Source organism: Macaca fascicularis, chromosome 4, assembly GCF_037993035.2.
Source record: "Macaca fascicularis isolate 582-1 chromosome 4, T2T-MFA8v1.1".
NCBI classification, from domain to species: domain Eukaryota; kingdom Metazoa; phylum Chordata; class Mammalia; order Primates; family Cercopithecidae; genus Macaca; species Macaca fascicularis.
Genome location: NC_088378.1, coordinates 1,859,002 through 1,873,734, shown reverse-complemented (window position 1 = coordinate 1,873,734; position 14,733 = coordinate 1,859,002). Strand labels below are relative to the sequence as shown.

General features: G+C 46.8%; 1 long non-coding RNA gene across 1 annotated transcript; it reads right to left on the bottom strand.

Moving 5' to 3' along the window:
- Positions 1 to 2,986: 2,986 nt before the first annotated feature.
- On the bottom strand, positions 2,987 to 9,025 carry LOC135970379 (uncharacterized). Its single transcript, XR_010586057.1, has 3 exons — positions 8,969 to 9,025; positions 7,037 to 7,155; positions 2,987 to 3,352 (listed from the first exon to the last, which is right to left on the bottom strand). It is a non-coding gene; the product is annotated as an uncharacterized lncRNA (long non-coding RNA).
- Between the last annotated feature and the right edge of the window lie 5,708 nt (positions 9,026 to 14,733).

Sequence of the window (14,733 nt, the reverse complement as noted above, 5' to 3'; positions counted from 1 at the left end):
TCTAGGAGCCTGAGAGTGGAGATTAGGACAATAGAAGCTTATGGGCATTCACTGTGGTACCATCCTCAGCAATTTGCTTAATTCCTCCGGGACACAGTTTATTCATCTGCCCTCTGGGGCTAGAGTCCTCCCCCACAAATGAAGCAATGCACGCAGAGGTCTCCGCTGGCTTCAAGAGCCAAGCAACTCTTAAATCCTCTCAGGACTAACATTTTATAAACAAGATATTTAAAAATAATTCAGGCCAAGAGCGGTGGCTCAAGCCTGTAATCCCAGCACTTTGGGAGGCCAAGACGGGAGGATCACGAGGTCAGGAAATCGAGACCATCCTGGCTAACCCAGTGAAACCCCGTCTCTACTAAAAAATACAAAAAAAAATTTTAAAAAAACTAGCCGGGCGAGGTGGTGGCGCCTGTAGTCCCAGCTACTGGGAAGGCTGAGGCAGGAGAATGGTGGGAACCCGGGAGGCGGAGCTTGCAGTGAGGCGGGATCTGGCCACTGCACTCCAGCCTGGGCGACAGAGCGAGACTCCGTCTCAAAAGAAAAAAAAAAATTCAGTAGTTGGTCTTCACTGAATCCTCTTTATTTCCTCATTTATCCAAGGGGAGAACATGTTTTTGAAAGATTATAAAAGGTCACAGTGCAGTATTGAAAGCAAATGGCAAGATGATATATTTTCAGGAGATTATAAAATAATTTGAGCTTTTAAAATATAAAGTACAGGCCTGAACCTAAAAGTATAATTTGGCCAGACCAACTCATCCCGCATTTTGTAACATGAAACCAACCTCCCTCTCCACGTTTCCCTGCCCTCGTGGTGCAGGCTGCCACGCCTGCCTTGCCCAGGCTGACCTCACAGCAGGAGAATGTGCCTCATGGCCTCTGCAACAGGCCTCCAGGGCACAGCCTCCGGGAACACCAGGAGCTTGAGGCACAACGCTGACGGGCAACTCGAAATGCTCGCCAGTCTGACACTGGGTGACCCCACCGACGTCACGGCACCCACTCTCTTCCAAGTGACCCTTGGCAATTAATTTTTCCAGGACTCTTCCGTCCAAAATCAATACAAAGCAAAACCTTAAGTTAAAAAATAAGACCTTTGACCTTAAAATGCCCTTAAGCTTCTATTATCCACCTCTCCACTCCTAGAAGGCGACAGCCAGCATCCGGCCTCCAGAGTTCCACTGTGCTTCCCCAAAGACAGGTGGGCTCTCCTCAAGCACAGTTTTACTTCAGGAGCCGCTGAAACTGGGGTGTAGACCACAGGATCCTCCGTGACCAGCCCCAAGGCCAAGCCTGCGATTCTCTCATCTGCACTCACCTGCTGAGGTGAAGAGTGGGCCTCCATTTTGGTTGAATCACATTATGTCTCATAGAACCATCTGGAACCCCCATCACCTTAATAATTCAGTGTTGTCTGATGCTGTGAAAGGTGAAAAAGACTTCAATGATCACTTCCAAATTGTGCTGGGGAATGACACAGATGTTCTCTCAGCAGCACACACACCCTGTTAGAAGGGGGTATGGTTTTTACTTCCTGTTTATTCCCGGCAAATCCTGTGGCTTCCACTAAGCAGGGATGTCCTCTGAGCACCCTGTCCCTCCCGATTCCTGCCCACCACAGGCCTCGGTTTTCTCCACATCTTCTCCCTGGACAGTGGCAACGCTTGCAGAACCCCAGCTGCTCTAACACCAGGCCCAGCTCCTCCTCCATCCCAAGCGTCTCTACCCAACCGTGGGATCTGTCCACACCTCCAGATGGGGAGACCCACGTCTCCATGTCACCTGAGGGCGGGTGTGTTTAGAGGCTTCCGAATCTCCACCGCTGGAGACAGCGGGACATGGACGTGTACATTTTGTGACTAACTCAAACACAGGCCTCCCCTTTTCGTTTTATGGATATAAAACACGTCCCTGCAGTCATTGGAGTGGAACGCTGGTAGCAGCCGGCCCTAGGTTGAGTGTTTGACCAGGAATACCCACACACTTCTCTCAATTAACCCGTGAGGTTGGCATGTTTAGTAACTGGGGAGAAAGTGGGGTAACAATGGTATGACTAAAGTCCACAGCCTGGGGCCTGGCACCTGGCAAGTACCCTCTGGGTGTTAGTGGAGTTATTACTTGCATGACTTTAATCATTACAGAGGTTCCCTAAGGTCACACAGCTGGTAGGGGCTCTGGTCCTGTCTCATCTCACTCCACAGCCCCAGGTGAGTGCAAGGCAGAACCTCTATATTTCTGTCTCAGATTCTGCTCATTGCTTTGTTTTTCTCAAAACCTTTCATTTTATCAATGATGAATAGTATAAATAGATTGTTTATTTTCTTTTTGTTGAAACTATCTGTATTGATTTTTTGTCTTTGGAGTTGTCATAAAACACCTGTGGTCAAATCCAGGCCCTTCCAGTTACCAGCAATGTGACCTTCTGCGTGCTAATCACCTCCTTGGTGACTCAGTTTCCCCATCTGTAAAGGAAAAGCAATGGAAGTACTGTGGAGTTTAAATAACGTAAATGTTGCAGAACACTTGGTACATGGTCAGACATCCAGTGGGTGTGCTGCAAGGAAGCTATTTGTACTTTTTTGTTTCAAATTCTATTCCATGGTGAACATTTACTGTCTCAGATGTGATATGAGGTTCCATTTTGAATAGCCTTCAGGGATGTGACACTGGGAATTCTCTTCCTTTCTCCATCAGCTATAAACTTATGTATAAATGTTTCAAGCTCTGCTCTGCTATTCCCCACTACTCTTGTCAATGATAAACATGCCCTTAGGTTTCCCCTATGTTTCCTTACCGCCGCTCCAGCCCCTTGCTCCACATCCCCCCCCCCTTCCCCCCGCCACCACCTTCCATCCCTGCTCTGCTGCTCTGGGCTTTCCTGGCGGCTTTGCTGCCCACACTCTCTCTGCTCATCAGACCCACCAAGGTTGCAGAGAAAGAAAGACAGCGGCAGATGGCTAGGAAACGAATATTCAACAATAGGGTGATTTCAGAACTAAATTCTAAAGAATTGAGCCTGCAGAGCAAAAACTCACTCAAACAACCAAAGAAATGGAGATCTGTCTATATCAAGGCCTGTTCTGATGAAGTTATTGAATTTTTTTTTTTAATGGAACATTTTAGGTACCCAGCCAGGTGCTTTAAAGGAAGACAGTCACCAGGCTGGCCCTGGATTCGTGAACAGTAACTCGCATGCGATCAAAGTCTTAGTCTAAAATTGTGTGCCCACCGTGATTTTCTGAAAGCACAGAGACTGCAGCACTCAGGTGGTTTCAGTGTAGGACGGCCCCAAGGAGTTGTCCTTTAACATCCTTCTTGCTGGTGTGATCCCGCCACGAATGAGAACCACCTGAATGAAGCGGTCAGAAACAGGAAGTGCACCAAAATAGACTGAACTACAGAAAAACAACTGAATCTGTTTAAATGTGGAACGAAGATAAAAAATGTTGATCATGGGAAATGCGCTGGAGACGTGTACACAACCGGAGCTCAGGGAAGAGAGGGGATAAAAGAATGTTCACAGATGCTGATTTTCTCATTCAGAACCAGTGGCCCTTAGTGTGACCCAAACCTGAACCGCTGGCTTTAAAAAGTTCCATCTTCTTCACAGTTTTGTTAACATTTTGACGAACTTCAGAGCTGTATTTTTAGGAGCTATTATTTCTTTTGTAACTGAAAATGTGTCTGAACTCTGATTCTCCTTCACTTATCGTCCAGTTCTCTGTTTTGTTGGTCAAATTCATTTAAAATTAAATTCTCTGCTTTGTTATACTTTAGCATTTATGGTATAATCACATTTTTAAATGTGCTTTTCCTTCTTTTATTCTTTCCCATTCATGGAGAGGTTTGTGATAACACTCATTGAACACTGGCATCAGTGATTTCTGGGTGGTAAAATTGGGATAATTTAATTTTTCTTTCTTTACGGTTTTGAATTTTATCCCTAATTGCAAAGTTATCAGTTTAATATTTAAATATGAAAACTTTAAAAATAAGTTTTCAAAATGAAGTCATCAGGATGTGGGGCCTGGTGGAGGCTGGGGTGACTGACACCCCCCGGTTGACGGTGGTGGGTGGGAATAAGGTGTGGGAAGATGGGCTTATTCCCAGGGGAGAGGGCGGTTTGGCATTGGCTTGAGATGCATCTGCCTGTGGGCATCCCGTGCCCACAGCCACTCACCGTGCACGGCAGAGGCTGAAGAGAGGAGCTCGCTGCAACGAGGCCAGCAGGGTACAGAGAAGAACCAACTGCAGGGCACCAAGCCCGCACAGGGAAGAGCGAGTTGTCTGGGAGGCAGGAGGAGCTCTGTCCCTGGAGTCATGGGAGGTGCCCAGGCCTGAGAGGGAGCAGCAGGAATCTCTGCAGGGCATCCCCGAGCTCCAGTGAAGCCTCAGCCCCATGTGGGCAGAAGTCAGGGGAACATCTGGAAAGCATGACCAAGCGGAAGCCTGGAGGAGCTGCCAGAAGCAGCATGGCAGGGACAGGGTCAGAGGGAGGAGGCTGCAGGGTCCAGGAGAGGTTTCAGAAGCAGGAGAGGCTGCAGCTTGCTTATGCTGTGGGAGAGGGCAAACTTCAGGAGAAAGGAACACACAGGACAAGGGGGTAATTGGAGGTGTTCCGTTGCAGGAAAGAGGCTTTGGGGTCACTGCGCTGGAGCAGGCTGGGCCTGGCCTCTGAGGGCCAAGAGGAGGGAGCTGGCAGGTGGGGTCTGCAGAGGGGTGCAACGGGCTCTGAGAACCCACTTTGGCTGCTCCACCATTCAACACAGGGACTGCTGAGAGTGGCGGGCGGTGTTTCAACAAGAACTGAGTCCGGTGCCGAAGGCTCGGAAGAGCCCCTCAATCAAATCGGAGAGGAAGGGAAATGAGATGAAACAGCTTTGAAGGTGCACAGGAAACGTGCAGTACCTGTCAGGCAAATGAGTTCATAAATACACAAATGGGTCAATGCAAATGAGAGATAGACGTCGGACTTCTTCTTAGTGGCTACTACAACAAGGATTTTTGATTTCACCTTTCTGGGTCTTGTTCTTTTTGCGTATTTTAGTCACTGTGGCATTCTATTACGTACAACAGATGGTTACAGGCATTGTCTTCATAGAAAGCAAAATAAAACTCGAAGACCAATACATCAATATATGTTTAACAAAGATGAAAGAGCCTAAAGTCTAAATGCGAGACTTTGGGGCCCCTGTGGACCAGTGGGAAAGAACAGACCTCTCATTTGTAGGCGTCCGTGTGCTCAGACACCATGGCTTGTTTCTTGGTCAGTCCATTTTCTACCAAGCTTGAGACCTCCGTTCTGGGCCTGAAGCTGAAGGACTTTTCGTTTATTTCATTTATTTATTGGCTCTTTCTCTTCCTTGCCACGCAGGAGGATGAGTGTAAACAGAATGAGATACTTCAGAGCAACCTCATGAGTTAAGAGCATGTGAGCTTTCTCTGAGACGCTGGCTCCATCTTAATTTAATTAATGCAGAAATGAAGACTCAAACATTTGAGAATCTTTAAAAATCATATTTTAGCCAAAAGATTTATCTCACAGAAGATAATTTCCAACCCAGCCAAAAGCAGCAAATATTTGCTAGTTCTATAATGTTTCGTGTGACTATGATACTCGGCATATTTTCTGGTGTGTATTTGTCTCCAGGACATCTGTGCATGGCAGTTAGTCACGGAATTTAAGTTCAGTGTGGCATGCGTCCTAGCGGGTGGGAAGCCAGAAAGTAACATGTACAACCACCCCAAGAGAAATACTTATAGCCAGCAAGCAAAGCATGAGTTTTCATCATGCGCTAGGCAATTTCTAGGTGATTTTATCTTTAGATGGAGATTTCCTTCTTCTGATGTCTGCTGTTTCTTCAAAATTCACAGATTGCTCTTGATAAAGAGCATTGAGTTCCCCTACACAGAGGTGGAAAGGGGCTTTATAAATATGATGGTAACATACAATAAATTGTATGTTCCGCATCTCTAAAGGCGGAAGTAAAATGCCTTGTCTTGTATCATAAATTTTACTTCCGCATCTCTAAAGGCGGAAGTAAAATGCCTTGTCTTGTATCATAAATATCATTGATACTGACACAACACAATGTCTCTAACAGTATATGTCACAGTCTCATTCATTCATTTATTCAACAAACATTTATTAATCACCTACTGTATATCAGACTTCTTGAAGGATACGGAGAAATTACCCTCTTAAAGCAAACCAAGACAAAACTACCAGACCCATGTAATTTGGAAATCAGTTATTTGGGTAGATTTTTGGTTTCTAAACAAGAATAAGTCCAAATGACCCTTCTTTACATTGTTGGTAAAGATTTAGCCAGAATCTAAAAGTAGTAATTTTTCTGTAACTGATAGGAAATGTAGACATTGGATTTCCACCTCACACATGGGAAGAAATTAGAGGAAGTCTTTGTTTTTGGAGGAAACGATCACTGCTTCCTAACACCCAGCAGTAATAAGACCTGGGTCACACCCTCAAGCTGTCACGTCCACAGAGCCGAGTGCTCCCAAGCATGAGACACAGGCCAGCAAAAGCCGTGCGGTCAACTCTAAATACCCAATAACACAGGTTCCTTTTGTTTTGATTTTGGTTTTTCATTCTCTTTTGGGGTCTCTTGTCCCAGGTAGATATTCTGTGTCCTTCTGGTATACATTTTAATCTGACTTCCACTGAAGCAGGGACAGGACACATCACTCCTTCAACTTGAAGGGCCTCCTGCCGAGAGGCCCTGGAGCCTGGTGGGTGCCGATGGCTGGTTCCCTGGGCAGAGAGGTTGGGGCTTAGCTACGTCCATTGCTGGCACTCAGTGGGGGAGCCTTGGGAAGGTTGTGGGTGAAAGTGGATTATCCTCTCCCCTGTGCTGGTGCCAGGGTAACAACAAATAAACACACACTGCACAGGTCCTAATGCTTCAGTCCTGTGAAACGCCCAGGGTGTGCCTTTGTCAACTGGATTAAAACAGCACATGCTTTCTATTAGGACCTGTGTTCGTCTGTTTTCATGCTGCTGATAAAGACATACCTGGGACCAGGAAGAAAAAGAGGTTTAATTGCACTTAACAGTTCCACACAGCTGGGGAGATCTCATAGTCATGGCAGGAGGTGAAAGACACTTCTTACATGGCAGCGGCAAAAGAAAAACTAGAAAGAAGCAAAAGCGGAAACCCCTGATAAAACTATCAGATCTCATGAGACTCATTCACTATAACGAGAACAGTAAGGGGGAAACCGCCCCCATGATTCAAATTATCTCCCACCAGATCCCTCCCACAACATGTGGAAATTATGGGAGTTTAATTCAAGATGAGATTTGGGTGGGGACACAGAGCCAAACCATATCATTCTGCACCTGGCCCCTCCAAATCTCATGTCCTCACATTTCAAAACCAATCATGCCTTCCCAACAGTCAGTCCCCCAAAGTCTTAAGTCATTTTAGCATTAATCCAAAATCCACCGTCCAAAGTCTCACATGAGACATGGCAAGTCCCTTCCACCTATGAGCCTGTAAAATCCAAAGCAAGCTAGTTCCTTCCTAGATACAGTTGGGGTAAATATAGCAGTTCCAAAGGGGAGAAATTGACCAAAACAAAGGGGCTCAGGGCCCATGCAAATCTGAAATCCAGTGGGACAGTCAAATTTTAAAGTTCCAAAAAGATCTCCTTTGACTCCGGGTTTCACATCCAGGTCATGCTGATGCAAGAGGTGGGTTCCCATGGTCTTGGGCAGCTCTGCCCCTGTGGCTCTGCAGGGTACAGTCTCCCTCTGGGCTGCTTTCACGGGCTGGCATTGAGTGACTGTGGGTTTTCCAGGCTCACGGTGCAACTGTCAGTGGATCTACACTTCTGGGGTCTGGAGGACTTTGGCCCTCTTCTCACAGCTCCACTAGGCAGTGCCCCAGTAGGGACTCTGTGTGGGAGGCTCTGACCCCACATTTCCGTTCTGCACTGCCCTGGCAGAGGTTCTCCGTGAGGGTCCTGCCCCTACAGCAAACTTTTGCCTGGGCATCCAGGCATTTCCATACATCTTCTGAAATCTTGGCAGAGGTTCCCAAACCTCAATTCTTGACTTCTGTGCACCTGCAAGCTCAACACCACATGGAAGCTGCCAAGTCTTGGGGCTTCCACCTCTGAAGCCACAGCCCGAGCTATACATTGGCCCCTTTCAGCCACAGCTGGAGCGGCTGGGACACAGGGCACCAAGTCCCTAGGCTGCACACAGCTCAGGGCCCACAAAACTATTTTTTTCTCTTAGACCTCTGGGTCTCTGATGGAAGAGGCTGCCTCAAAGGTCTCTGATATGCCCTGAAGACATTTTTCCCATTGTCTTGGAGATTGACATTCAGCACCTGGTTATTTATGCAGATATCACAGCTGGCTTTAATTTCTCCTCAGAAAATGGGTTTTGCTTTTCTATCACATTGTCAGGCTGCACATTTTCTGGACTTTTATGCTCTGTTTCCCTTTTAAATCTGAATGCCTTTAAAAGCACCCAAGTCACCTCTTGAATGCTTTGCTGCTTAGAAATTTCTTCTCCCAGATACCCTACATCAGCTCTCTCAAGTTCAAAGTTCCAGAAATCTCTCAGGCAGGGGCATAATGCCACCAGTCTCTTTGCTAAAACATAGCAAAAGTCACCTTTGCTCCAGTTCCCAACAAGTTCCTCGTCTCCACCTGAGACCTCCTCAACCTGGATTTCACTGTCCATATCATTATCCGTATTTTTGTCAAAGCCATTCAACAAGTGTCCAGGAAATTCCAAACTGTTCCACATTTTTCTGTTTTCTTCTGTTAACCTCTGCCTATTACCCAGTTCCAAAGTCCCTTCCACATTTTTGAGTATCTTTTCAGTAACGCCCCACTCTACTGGTACCAATTTACTGTATTAGTCTGTTTTCACGCTGCTGATAAAAACATACCCAAGACTGCAAAGAAAAAGAGGTTTAATTGGATTAACTGTTCCACATGGCTGGGGAGGCCTCAGAATCATGGTGAGAGGTGAAAGGCACTTCTTACGTGGCAGCGGCAAGAGAAAATGAGGAAGATGCAAAGGTGGGAACCCTTGATAAATCCGTCAGATCTTGTGAGCCTTACTCACTAGCAGAAGAACGGTACAGGGCGAACCACTCCTACGATGCAGTTACCTCCCACTGGGTCCCTCCCGCAACACATGGGAATTATGGGAATATAATTTAAGATGAGATTTGGGTGGGGACACAAAGCCAAACCACATCAGAGCCAAAACTATTTTAAAAGCTATTACTTGTTGTCAGTCTCACAAAGTGGCTTGGTAAAGTCTATGGAAACAGTGAAAAAGAATTTTGAATTTTATTGAAAAAAGGTTGGTAGTGATTTTTAACTTGTGCCTGCAAAATAGAAAGCCCTTTCCTAATAGCAGCAAATCAGGAGAGATAAAAGCAGCATCGCTAACATTTCTAATATTTTGTCCCAAGTTCCCTCTGCCTCTGCTGAGGTTTAGGTCCCTCTCCCAGATCTAAGTGCCTTGAAGCTGATGGACCTGTCATGTCAAACAGGAATGGGCTCTGCAGCATTTAGACAAATTCTAAAGAGCAATCCCTTGCAGAAGATCTTTGAATTCTGCTCTAGTCAGTGGCCACAGATGGTGTTTCTCACTAGATTAACCTCCAGCTGATGAGTCCGTAGCCTGGTGTCTTATGTTCTGTGGCTTCAGTGAGATGTGGGGTGGATCAGGCTGAGGAAGAGCCCAGATGTGAAGGCAGCCAGGCTGACACCCCTCATCGCCTCACAAATCCTGTGGGTCTGGGTGAATGCTGAGCCTCCACTGGGCATCCCAGGTAGAAGGGTGCACCCTATTTAATCACCTCCTATATTTGATGATAAAATAGACTTTGCTACCTGATAAAATTAACAGAAAGTACTGATGTCATAAAATAATATATGTGAAAGTGATGAAAATTATTTCTATGTGGCTAACAGATATTCCTGATATTGACATTCCTGTCCTTGACACTCACCTATAAGAACTACCTCCTCCCAACAACCCGATCCAAACCACAGAGGGTAAAAACATGCCATTTGGGAAATGAGTGTTTTAAGGTGAGCTCATCCTTTCTGTCTTTCCAGAGGAAATGTGCTAAGATGGTTACAGCTATTACAATGGTGTGTGATGAGAAACAAGAGTGAGGACATCTGAAAAGCACTATTTATCTTATCTGTTATCCCATAAAAATAAATTTAATGGCTGGGCGCGGTGGCTCAAGCCTGTAATCCCAGCACTTGGGGAGGCCGAGACGGGCGGATCACGAGGTCAGGAGATCGAGACCATCCTGGCTAACACGGTGAAACCCCGTCTCTACCAAAAAAATACAAAAAATTAGCCGGGTGAGGTGGCGGGCGCCTGTAGTCCCAGCTACTCGGGAGGCTGAGGCAGGAGAGTAGCCTAAACTCGGGAGGCGGAGCTTGCAATGAGCTGAGATCCGGCCACTGCACTCCAGCCTGGGCGACAGAGCGAGACTCCGTCTCAAAAAAAATAATAATAATAAATAAATAAATAAATAAAATTAATAAAGAATGCATAAAATATGGATGAATAAACATTAACTCTCTACAAGACAATTACATAATTGGCTTGAAAGGCTTTATTTTGGGACATGCGATTGATGACATTTTCTTTCATCTAAACCCAGCTCTGAACTCCTTCTGATGCTACACCTTTTATTTACTGCTACAATGAGCAAAACATTTTATCATGCTCCAATGAGCAAAATCTGGCTTTATGATCTCCTATATTGTCTTATTAACTCTTCCTATTAATTAATACCAGGAGAATTTAGATTCTGGAAGGTCGTCCATCGTCAAAGGCCAGTTGTTAAACGTGGAGGCAGCCTTTCAGACGTCATTCTGTCCTTCTGTTTATTCCACACCACATTTCTGGAGCACGTGCCTCAGGCAATAAAGTTTTCTCTAAGCTTCATAAATATCTCCATATGTGTTAATTTATGCGTTAATTTTATGTGTCTATCTTGTGAATTAATTTTATTTTCTCAGGAAAGTTTCCCGGGATTCACGGGGAACTGACGAGGAAAAGTTTCAGAGAATCACGGAAAAGCTGAAACATCCCATTGGTCTCGCTCGCCATCCTTAATTTTTTTCAAGCTATAAACTATTATTTCTTCTTAGCAAATACTAAGAGGCAAATGCTCCCTGGAAACAGGGTGGGATCCTGTTTAACTGTGGCCCAGATTTCTCCTGTGGAGACCAACCCTTAATATTATTCTGAAGACATTACATAAGTGGTTTTCAAGCTCCCAGAATTAATAGCTCTGGGATATCATTCAACAGAAACAGCTTCTAACGAGGGATCAGGATAACCAGCTCATGCCAGCAGCTGGGGCCCTATCAACACCATCCCCCCAACTCCCTCAGGGACGCTTGAGATCGAAAAACCAACCCTAGCAGGCTATCCACACAGTCGCCTGAGCAGTTAGGAGATTTTATCTTTCCTTGCTCCCTCTCTCAAATATAAGGGTTAAAATTCTACCAGGAACAGTCAACGATTCCTTTGCGAGGACCAAGCCCAGTCTACTTTTCTTCTATGGCACCCCATTTCCACAAATTCTCCTCTCCGTTGCCAAAACTAGCAACCTCGTGATGCCTTAGAGGGTCCCACAGCCGGCAGGCCCAGCTGGACGTGACAATCACTGTGACACCCACTGTGACCCCACAGAGGTCAGAGACCCTCAGCCCCCCACCCCCTGGTACCACCCTTTATTCCCAAGCCTCTTACTAATGGGGCTGTACCGGACTGGCTGTCCATGCTTGACGGTGGGGAGGGGCCCCTGTACTCGCAGGGACCCTCCCCACTTGTGGGGTCAGTGCTATTCATAGTGCCAGAGAGAGGCCATGGGGAGCACGTGGAGTGAAGGGGAGGTGTCCACCTGAGGCTGCCACAGCCACTGCGATGTCCACCCCTGTGGTCTGAGAGGGCCGGTCACTCCAGCGTGGCTTCTTCTCTCTCCAGGGTGGTGTCAGAGACTGTTTCAATGCGCTGGAAACCTGAGATAAAAGAGGTGCCCAGGGCTGGCCACAGGGGCAGGCTGGAGACAAGGCCCTTGCCACCAGGATCAGAAGGTCCCTCACTGTGTGCCATGGTGATGCCAGGCCAAGCGAGGTGGCAGGGAGGTGGCCCGAGCATGCTGACTCCATTCCAAGGAGGCTGCTTCTGACCTGTGTCACCTGCTGTGACATCAGAGCTGGGCCCCTACAGACCACAGCCTGCTTTGCCAGAAAAAAATACTTAAAAGTAGGCTTTTTGGACTAAAACTTGTTTTGTTTCTTACTATAATTACTAAGAAAGTCCAGGATACGAAGGCAGAGCTTGCAGTGAGCCTAGATTGTGCTACTGCACTCCAGCCTGGGCGACAGAGTAAGACTCCATCTCAAAACAAGAAAGTCCAGGATACTCACACAGAACTGAAGCTCAGCAATTTCTCCTCTGAGTACACGTTGACATCTCTGAAGCCTGGCACTGACCAAGCCTGGCTTCGTGCAACGTGGTCAGCACACAGCCTGGTCTCGGCCTCCTCACGAGTTCTTTGCAAGACCACACATCCAGGTATCTGCGTTCCTGCATGAAGGCCTCTAGGTTCGCAGAGGACCCAAAGCAGTGGGCCTTAGGCTCACTCAGGAGCAGCTCCTAGCTCCCAACTCAGCCACAGCCCTGCGGGAAACAGCGGAGATAGAGATGCGGTGGTAAGCAGAAGTGTGAGAAGCTACAGTAGTTTTCCTTAGGGTTGGTAAATTTCATGCCAGCCACCATGACCATGGGCTTAGCCCAAAGTAATAAAGCCCAGTGTAAATCGTGTTTCAGATTATACACAAAAGTTAAAACCCAACTAAGCCATGAAAAACTACAGCTAAAACAAAAATAAACTGTGAAAGTGACTTTAGTGTGTTCTGAGCATGATAGCTAAGACCCACGCTGGGGTCAGCTACCCCACTACGCCTCGCCATGAACTCAACAAAATGAGTGGAGCCACAGGCCCGAGTGCCGCCAGCAGCAGCTGGGACTGAGGGCAGAGCTTCACTTCCTCGGAGGAGACCACTCCACAACCAGCAAACCCCGAAGCCCCCACCGGCTGCTGCTGACCCAGCCACACGCCACCATCTTCAGCAAACCCCATGACGGCCGCAGAGTGAGCACCAGCATTTACACGAAAACGTCAGGTCCAGGGGTAGCTCTGAGGTGGAAAGAAATGGGCCGCAGAACATTCCCCCCTCAACAACCCTCATGAAATGAAAAGCCAAAGGAGGATGTGGCAGAAGTTAGGAACAGACAGCGTAACTGAACAGGACCGTGACCACACACACGTCACCCGCCAGCCGTCTCAGCCACCTCCACAGACAGAAGCTCAAGTGCAGCGGGGGTGAGCCTGACAAGGTGGGCATCCTGGAGAGAGGGTCCGGGGAAGTCCATCGCAGCCTCTGCGTGGCACCTGCTCACACCCGGAAGACTTCGCATCGACTGCGCCACTCTGAACACAAACTAGTCCCAAATCAACAAAACTTAGCAATTATACATATTCAGACCAAAGCATGTATTCACAACAAAAGGTACAGGAGATAGAAATGTATTTAGGTGCTACAGGAGATGTACTGTAAGAGAAAGATGACAGAACAATTTAAAATACAAAAAAAGCAAAGCGAATCCCTTATGCCATTTGCATAATAAATTTGCTAGAATGATTTTACAAAGAGAAATTTAGCTAAAACCTCTGAAAGCAGACAAGTGACTCACGGACAGTTACAAGAACAAACTCTCCAATGTGGCAAAACGTGAGCAGAACGAAGAGCAGAGAAAAGCCATCGCAACCTGGTGATCGTGCTTATCCAGAAGAGAATCTCAGCTCAACTTCAAATGACCGGAAGAAGTATTCATCTTACTGTGAGTTTAAATGTTGATCCACAGAGGGACAGCTCCTTAGAACCAGGAAGCAACCTTTTATCCGGATCAATTTATTAAATTTCTAGAGTTATTTAAAAGCAGCCACCAAATAAGAGTGTATTCAAGTTCAACACTCAGCAGACCTTAGTTTCAGCTCTCTCTCTAAACGCTCTACATTTTACTGGATTAATCTATTTATAAGTAGAAGAAATACCGTTAACACAGTAACAAAGAGCAACTTCTCCTTGGATAAGCTTGGATCAGATCACATATCTACTGAGAGTTAACAACTGGATAAAACTAAACTAATTAAACGATCGTTTATTCAAATAATTGTGAGCCCAACACAGCCATGCACTTAAAAAAGATTTAAAAAGTAAAAAGAATTGAGCAAATGTAAACCCTGCCAATGACCATGAAGCTGCAGGCAGGCTGTCCACCTGTCCCTCTGCCCCTCCATCCCCCTGTCCCTGTCCCCCCACCCCCCGTTCCCCTGTCTCCCATCCCTGTCCCCACAAGAAGGCCACCAGCCATGGACAGCACGTAGCTGGTCCCTCCCACAGCTGCCCGACGTCCACACCGAGGAGAGCTCTGCGGAGGGAAGAGCCTCCACCATCCCGAGCAGACAGCGTGGGGCAACGGGGGTCTCTGGATGCTCAGGGAGATGAAAGAGGCCTGCTGGTGAGGTTGCCTCCAGCAACAGCAAGGGAGGAGGTGCTGTGGGGTGTCGGCCGCTGTGGTGCTCGCTGAGTCACATGAGGTTTTGAAGGAAGGGTTTTGAAGGGTTTTGAGGAGGT